Source organism: Callorhinus ursinus, unplaced genomic scaffold (genome assembly GCF_003265705.2).
Source record: "Callorhinus ursinus isolate GAN/ISIS: 27379988/994484 unplaced genomic scaffold, GSC_fseal_2.0 scaffold5, whole genome shotgun sequence".
Lineage (NCBI taxonomy): Eukaryota > Metazoa > Chordata > Mammalia > Carnivora > Otariidae > Callorhinus > Callorhinus ursinus.
The window spans coordinates 1,355,084-1,364,128 of NW_027397067.1; the positions used below are offsets into that span (position 1 = coordinate 1,355,084).

A 9,045-nucleotide genomic window follows, 5' to 3' on the forward strand; every position below is an offset into this window, starting at 1 on the left:
ATGGGAGTTGTTGGTTAAGTGATGTTGGGCCACCTGCATGACTCATATACCAGGTTGGCCATTCTGTCATGAGAAGACTTTGTGAAGAGTGATTCTTGATAGAAAAAGATGATTTACATTTAATAAAGTGAGGTTAGATTGCAAGGAAGCTGTCTAACATGTCAGGCATTGCATTTCAGGGCAATTACTAGAAGCTTTGGGTGGAGTTACAGGCATAAGGCCAAAAGTTGAATGACTTTAAGCCACCCAAGTAGAATGATTCTTGCTGAGAAATGGATGGCCTGAAGTGTTGGGGGGCTGGGTGGCTGGCGGGCTGGGAGGGAGTGGGGGCTGCCTGACCCGGGAAAGGATCTGGTGGTAGCAATGCATTGCTTTGTAGGGAAGTCTTCCATAGAAGGGTCAGAGGAAAATAGGAGCCCAGGACAAGAGCAGACACTACTTTACCTGTGTCTGGCTGTGGGCCATGGCCCACATCCCTCTGGGGCCAGGGGAAAGCCTGTACCCCAGTCAGGGCTGCCCCAGACAAACTGCACTGAGCATGCTAGGAACGTCAGAAGATTGAGGGCCAAACTATGTTTCTTAGGAGCCCGGGAAAGAAACAGAGGTTCCCATAAAGTTCCTCTAATCAAGGTCCTATCAGTACAACAGAATTACTGATTTCAGGATTACGCTCATTACTTAGGGGGGCAACACACCCAAAAAGAAACGAAAGACAGATGGCTCACTCTGAATCATATTTTTTTATCAGAAAATATTTAATGTCAAAGAAGGCAGAAGAAAAAATTAGAACCCAGATTAGTCTGATGTAGCACATTCTCTTGTGATTTTTTCGATTTCTTGGATTTCACTTCAGAGGTTGCTCTTATTTGGGACAGGATGCCAACTGTTGTCACTTAAGACACATTTCACAGCAAAGCATTGTTCTGGATCTCAGGGAAAAACACTGGTCTTTCTGAAAATCTTAAATTCTCAGAGTCATCTTATCCACTTTCTCTCACCGTAGAGAATAACATGTGTTTCTCATAAAGTTGTACATGTTTATCAAATATGTAAATTAACAAATACCACAGACATTTTTGTATTATAAAATATATATGAAATATTTTATATTTAATAGGGAACTTTTCTTCATCAGAAAGGGGGTGGAGGTTGGTCCATGCACTAGGACCTTCCATATGGAGTGGAGAATTCCATTCCTGGCCACTCCTGGCCCAGGTCCAAACTGTAGGCAATTGGCCCACCTCTTCCTGACTCCCTTTCTGAGTGTGTGGAGGAAGCAGAAGTACATGCCATGCAGTCACAGGAGCTCGGAGACATCTCATCCATGTATCTTCCGTGCAGTCCTTGAATAGTTAGGACATGCATAGATTTAGGATATCAAACTCCAGGGGAGGGGTGGGCATGAGTTCTCTGAAGAAGCCCCCATTCCCACCCCAAGGATATGATACACCTGTCACGTATTCACAGAGTTAGTTAGGCCTGCTGGGAAGGTTGAAAATATTACTCGAAATGAATTACCATTTGATTTAGCTATAAGTTAGGATTGTTGTTGAGTCTGTTGTTAATTCATAAATAAGCACATAATTATATCCTTTCTATCATCTTTGTACATCTCCTAATCAATTCCACTCATAGATTGTCACTGAGGATCTTCCTTCCCACATGGAATGCAACCCCTGCGCCACTAGACCCAGCTCAAGGCTCTCTTTATGAAACCTTCCCTGATGGATTCTCCCAGTGTTGTGAGTTTCCTTACCATTGAATCAGCTCTACATCATGTAACTTACATCTCAAAGCAAAATAGTAATTAATTCCTATTTAGCACTCACAACATGCCACTTACCATTCAAAATGCTTTTCAAATGTTAACTCGTTCCACGTGCATAAATCTCTATGTGACAGATACCATTATTATTCTGTTTGCAGACAAGAAAAGTGAAGACCTGAATGGTCACTCCATTTCTGCATGTCCCACCACTTGTCAGAGTTATAAAACAAAGCTATGCGTCTGGGCATCTGGTCCAGTCCCTCTCCATGGGCACTCCTCTCCAGGGGAGGCATGAATGCGTGAGCACTCCCTGCCAGTGACTCCTGGCTACATACCAGAGTGATCTGCAGAGCCTTTACAAATTAAAAGTTCCTGGGTTTCCCACTCAGAGTCTGTGATTTAGTGGATCAGGGCACGTTTTCAACTTCCTTCAGTGCTTTTGAGGGTGAAGCCAGGTTTGGGGAACTTCTTTCCTGTAGCACGATCCTAAGTGCACAGTAGGGGTAAAATGAGTGTGTGTGTGTGTGTGTGTGTGTGTGTGTGTGTATTGCCTAGTAGAAGCCTCAACATCAGAGTTCTCAGATGTATGTGAGTCTGTAAATCATATGACAAGTCACAGACAGAGGAGAGCTGTCACTGATCCTATCAGATATGGAAAATTTTGACAACGGTTGGTAACTAATTTTAGGGAAATTTATTGTAATTTAATATAAAAACTTCTAATTGGAAGGCAAATTTCTCCCCAAACTCATGCTTCCAGTTTTGTCACTTGCGTAGGTACTGAGTCCTCTTGCAGGTCAGAATGTGCCCAGACATGCTTGTGGATGATGCTGATGTCCAACACTCCAGAGGGATGGCAGTGAGCCACAGAAGGAAAAAGAAGCTGGTCATTCTTGGTGGAGATGTAGCCTTAGACTCTACTAAGTTAGTTGTGTCACTGGGTATCAAAGTCCGAGCCAAACACTTTTTTAAAAGTACAGCACCTCGTTCATGGTGCGGTGTCCACTGGTGTTTTGTTTGGTCCAGAAGATGGACAATCAGCCGGGTGGGCCTCCCCAGTGTGTGAGTCTCACTGCCCTTCGCAACCTGAAGAAAGATATTTTAATATGAATTTCTGCTCCCTGCAAGTTTCCAGAGTTCACATCTTTCTCTCTGACATCAGAGCAAAACACAAAACGGCAAAAGATCCCAGGGTAGCAACTATGCAGGATTAATTTCCCTTTCTTTTGGCCCTTCTCTCCTCCTCTAAGGGTTAAGTCTGTGGAGGGAAGAATTGCTAGACTTTGTGTCTGTGCTTGGTGGGAACTATTAAATTACTGCTGGATGTTTTTGATTATACCACACATCAGTGCTTGAACACCGAGGCCCTGGAAGCCACATGTGCCTCGCCGGCCTGGCCTGCGCCTGCGCCTAGCCCCCGGCGCCTGGCCCCACACTCGCTCGCGGGGGCCTCTCCGTGGCACCGACATAGTGCAAGGATGGGAGCTGGTGCTGGCAAAGCGAAAGGAAACGGGCAATAAAACCGAGAGCTGAGCGGCTTACTGGAGCCAGGACGCTGGGGTCTGCTTAATTGCTCCGAAATGAAAAAGATTCGGGGGTTTTCATGAAATCCCATAGGTACACTTGCCAAGCCTCAAATATTAGATTGAATTACAGTTTCTAATCCCTCCCCTCTCCCTCAGCCATGTGTCTTATTTCTTCTAGAGGTTTGTCCACAGCTCTGGGCCGGGAGGAGAAAGGTTAACCTGAGCGGTAGCCAGGCTCTCCCAGGTCCCTGCGAGCACACAGGGGTCCCCTCTGGGAGCTCTCCATCATTGGGCATCCGGCATCCATTGGTGCCAGTGCTCCAGAAACATTGAGAGCAAAGGTGTTTCCCCCAAGGCCTAGGGGAGGCCATGCTCTGGGGCTGACCAGGGTCAAAGTGTACAGGTCATTTCTCTGGGCAGAATTGGTATCTTTTATCAGAGACTTAAAGGAGTCTTGCAAAAGTTAAGAAGTACTAATAGAGAAAACAGAAGTATGGTAACACAGTTAGGGATTTTCCTGGGGGAGAAGAGAATTTTCAGGACCGCCTAAAGGAGGAATGGGAAAAGTGGACAAGGTTGCTGAAGTCAGAAGGGTAGTAGATAGTCGGTATCCAAATGACAGAGGGGAGGGGGCACAGCATTCTGCATCTGACCTCAGCGGTGGGAAGTGTGTCACTGAGCAATTGAGGGCAGGAAACCTGGCTGGGGTAAAAAGGATGTAGCATGAAAACCAGCCTGATGAGTCATGCAAGATGAACACTGGCCTATAATAAGCGCAAAGAATTGTTAGAAGGGAGAAGCCAGAAGCACAGGGAGGTATGGGAGGGGTGGGCGGGAGGGCAAGCGGGGCTGATGGTATGGCCTGCTGCTCCTAGTTCACACTGGCTTCACACTCTCCAGGCAAAACCTGGCGGTGGGCGGGGGGGGGGGGGGCACGCTAGTGTGACTTCTGAGACTGAGCTCAGAGGCAAGGACTCGTTCTTCAGGTAGGTTTTATCTTCTCCGGGGCTTTTGCCTAACTCACCTTGTTTGTCTCATAAACCTTCAGGTTTCTTTTTATGTTTTGTGGAATAAGTGTATTGGGATTGTTCCATAAGACACAGGCTTCAAGGTGGGGGGGTGGAAAGCACCGAAAGGAACTTTCCTTCTGGGTGATAGAAACTCTCCAAATTTTCAAAGCATTCTTAGGTGAAAAAAAAAGGCACTGAGGTCTGTTTTGAGGAAATGTGCAAGAAAAGTGATAGGAAGACTGAGAGTAAGAGTGCCATGGTATGAAATCAAGGAAACTTTGGAGACCATCAAGATTAATATATAAGGAAAACAGGTGAAGTCCACCTGAGTGTGAGCTACTGATTCCATCATCACGAGTGAAGAGGCTCTTAGTTTTGTAGTTCCTAGTTTACTGAGCACATGGCTTAGCGTAAACTGAATCTGGCGATTCGGTTCTTTCCTGCACTTTCCTCCACCACTAAGTTCATAGTGTCTTCTGTGGCAGAATATTTACTACTGCCTAGAGGTGGCACCTCTGTGACAAGTGTGCCATCGCTGTCATAATGGTCTTCCCGTCCCCCATGTCTGCCTGCCTCTCTGTGATCCTACTTCATATCTCGTGTTCCACTCATGTTTGTAGTTGTATGTCCTGGGTTTTTCCAAATCAACTCTGTGTGGTCTTTTTGTGGTTTTGTTGGTGGATGAAGGACCTGCTTCTGTGACAGCATGGCCTTCTAGAAGTAGTCATCCAGACTTTCAGTGTGTGCTGTTCCCTCAAAGAACATCGGTACCCCATGCTTCCTTGGCAGACAGAAAACTGGGATCTTGTGACATAGTTGCCATGGGATGATTCTTATTCCCAGGGAACATGATCTTCAAAGGTAAGGACAGTAGCTAAACCTCAGGGTGAGGAAAAGCACTATGGAGGCAGAGAGGCAGATGAGGCACAAAAGGACAATTCAAGTGACTGTCCAGCTTCCTCAGCCCTTGGAGAGATGAACTATCCAGATGCCTTTATTCCCAGCCTTGTGTCATCATGTAAGGAAGGCCCACACATCTCTCTCTGGGGGAACCACAGGCTTGTGAGCTGCTCTTCAGAAGAACAGCACCCACTGGCAGATCTGGTGAGCCTGAGCCTCGTTCATGCCCACATGGTGAAAAAGGGGTCTCTATGTCTTCCCTCTGCGGCTGGATGGAAGGAGCAGAGAAATAACGCACACTCTCGTGGGGACACTGTGGGCCCTTTCACATACATCATTTGATTTAACCTCCCAGGAACTTCCTAGGAGCTAATTATTATTCTCATTATTTTAAATTACAAAACTAAAGCCCAGAAGCATATTAGTTAACACTAGCTGTTGTAACAAATAAACCCCCAAATGTAAAAAGTTTTAAAAATGACAGAAGTCTATTTCTCATTCATTTAAATCCCAACAGGTGTTCCTTCTCAAGGGGAACTCTCCTCCAAGTGGTACTTCAGAGATGTGGTTCCCTCCACTCTTGAGACTTAAATCACTTTCAAGTCTTTTTGCAGTGCTCTGGCTCCAATGGTGAGACTGATTTAAAATTTCGTGAGGAGGGTATTTTAGAACTGGAATGAACCATAGCAATAAATAGTCCAAACTCTGTATTTTATTGATTAAGAAACTGAGATTCAAGAAGATTGAGGGATTGATCAAGTCCTAGATAGAGATAAGATTTCCCCCTCAATAAATTAAAACAAGCAAACAAACTATAAATTCAGTTCAGCTTTTATTTGTAGATATGAAGCATGGGGGTTCAAAGTTCCAGAAATCCTTGGTATGAGTATTTGGGCAAGGAGAAAGTAATGCATGTGGCAGTAGGCAGTGTAGGAAATGCCTTTGAAGGGAGGTAACAGTAGGTGCTTTTCTCTGCCACTTCAATTCTCATCTGCTTTTCAAAATATTTGTTTCTCCCTATCGACTAACAGAAAGTGTTTCTAATAGGTGACAAGTGGGGTTTCCTGATCCATCATCACAAGGGCAAATCTGATTATGTCTTATCTTTGGTATTCCCTATATTCCCATGAACTGCAACTTGGAGCAGGATAAGAAAGAGAGAAAGCAAACGTTTTGCAGATCTTTATCAGGTTCCCCTGAGGGAAGCAGGAAAGGACCCAGCTTGTAAGACTAGCATGCAAGGACTGGCTAGAAGAGAAGAGGGGTAGTGGACAGAGAGGAACCCAGTGCTTTATACAGAAAACAACAGCAAAAGATGAGTCAGGATAGTTCTGGTGCAAAAATATACAGGGAGGGGATGAAGAAGTGATTGGGTAAATATCATCCTTTGATTCACTTCTATCTAGAGCCACAGAATGAAATCACTTCTCTCCCTGGGAGATTAAAATCCAGTCTCTCTGTCTCCACCACAGAATGTCTGCCTTTCTCATTAACTGGACTTCCATATGTGGTATGGGATGACCTAAGCTGTGGAGGGCAGCGAGCTGACCAGAACAAAGGTCAGATTGTAATCTCCAAGCATCAAATCTATTTTTTGTCCACACTCTCAACATCCACTTCCTACCACCAAATAAAAGGTAGAAGAAAGAACAACAACATAAAACTGTAACAACAAAAAGGTTGTGATGTGAAATAAAGCCCTGGAAATGTCCATCTGCTGTTATCAACGCGTTTAGGACTAAAATCTTCACCACTAATTCCTGTTTGGCTGTGATGGTGTGCAGGACAGCCCTAGGGAAATCTGTAACGGGGGAGCTGGAGACACACGACCTGTTAAGTAGACCATCACCAAAACGGAATGCATGCTTATTTTATTTGTAGATACAGTAAGTCCAGGTTTGCATAATAATTTTTTTAAGGGAGAGAAATAATTTGTAAGAGAAAAAGTCATTGGTTTTGAACACTATGTTTTGTCCATTTGGTTGTTTGTAGTGGCCAAATTTACAAAAGTGCAAAACTTAAAACAACAACAACAACAACTCTCATTAAAATCACTTGGAAGATATACAATCTTCCAGAAGAGCCCCTGTGTTTTCCTTTAAGTTAGACAACAAGTGGGGAGAAGTAGGTTTTTTGTCCTGGAATACATGGTAGCAGAGGTGGAGTTTAAGTCTGAAGTTTGAAGCGTTTGATTCTTATCAATTGTGTAGAGCAAAGTGGAAATAAATTGTGCATTGATTTCAAGTGAATTAGTTTCCTGAGCTCTCTGGAGGCTTGGATGATTTTAATAGTGGAATTCTGATGCTCTCCAACACCAGCAAAGACAAAAAACATACAAACCATGGCTAAGATTGGAGAACTCTTAACTACAATGAAATTTTTAGACATCTTATTTTAAACAGCACTGGCCTGAAAAATCTGGGAGATTTCATTATAATGTTCAGATCTGTTTCCTGGTAAAGGTAACTGCATGACTGACAGTGAAATCAGAATGAAAAATGAGGATAGAGCAGGAAAGATAAAAGACATCTTTCTTTTCAGTAGCAAGCATTTGGTGACCAACTGCCTTATTTTACTTTTTAAAATTTTGTTTTATTTTCCGATTTTATTTGGTTTGTAATATTATTTTCCTTGGGCTTGATACGGCAAATGTGCAATACTTTTGGCTACTTTGGAGAATAAAATGGAAAACCCTGTTTCTAGACAGGAAGAAACGGAGCTCCAGCATATGGCTGAAACGCCATTTGACCGTCACAGTGACGGCAGGCTGCACACTCCTGCTACAGGCTCCTGGAGGGAGGGCTGGCCTGGGTCTCCACATACGCCCCCTCCTTCTGCTCCTCCCCCTCCTTCCTCCCACGCTTCTCCCAAAGTGTACGAGCTTCAGAACAATCTCTAGTAGCTAAGTGACCAAGTCTTGGAAGCCTGACATTGGGATAAAACTTGGATGTTCTGGAAAAGACTTTGGAGACAGAATAGGACAGGCAGCAAAACCCAGCTGCATCTAGAAACAGCTCTATTTTGGTGACAGTTCTTGTGATGCTTTCAAATCAGCAAAATATCTCTTTAAAACAGATAATCTCTGGCTGCTAAGCTGGGTTGTTTTGTTTTGTTTTGGTATGGAAACATTTTATAGTTCAGAAAACTTTCTTGAATAAAAAGTTATATATTTTCTTCAATACTGCAATCAAGTAGCTAAGGTGTTGGAAATGTTAACAGCAACGAAACCATATTTGTTGTAAGAACTTAAGGCTCTGATTGCTTGCATTTTTCCTTCTACCTCCCTCCACATTTCTTTTTGTCTTATTAAAAGGATATCCATGATGACCTCCTGGGTATATTTCTAAAAAAAAAAAAGAATCCTTTTGTCTTAAATTCCATTAGTTTTTGAGCCTCTGGAATTTCACAAGAGGTGTCAAATTTAGCTGACCCCAAACTTTTCACTTGAACAAAAATAGAAGCCTAGAGGGGAAAAGCCATGCTGTGTGCTAAGGATATATGACCCATGAAAAGAACTACAATAGAATATGTTAAATGATCTCGTTAAGAGCATTACAATTCCTCAGAGTTCTGTTTTACCTCTCTTGGAGTGGGATGTATAGAGCTTTGTTCAGATTTGCTGTGGCTGATTCTAATAAAAATAATTTAAAAAACAAATCTGAAATGAGTTTTTTTCACTAATATTACCTTTTTTAGTTTCTTCACCTCTTTTGTTGTCAGTTGTTATTCATTCATCGATTCAATTCTTAGTAGGTGCCTATCATGTTTCTATGGGGAATAGAAAGGTAACTAAGAAACAGATCCTACCTGCAAAGAATGTAGTCTCAATTTTGTAATTTTA

At 43.2% G+C, this 9,045-nt stretch overlaps 1 long non-coding RNA gene across 1 annotated transcript; it reads left to right on the forward strand.

Annotated features, from left to right (window-relative positions):
- The first annotated feature begins 4,226 nt into the window (after nucleotides 1-4,226).
- On the forward strand, nucleotides 4,227-7,840 carry LOC141372786 (uncharacterized). The gene is made up of 3 exons (XR_012378197.1): nucleotides 4,227-4,280; nucleotides 5,722-5,834; nucleotides 6,677-7,840. It is a non-coding gene; the product is annotated as an uncharacterized lncRNA (long non-coding RNA).
- The last annotated feature ends 1,205 nt before the right edge of the window (nucleotides 7,841-9,045 follow it).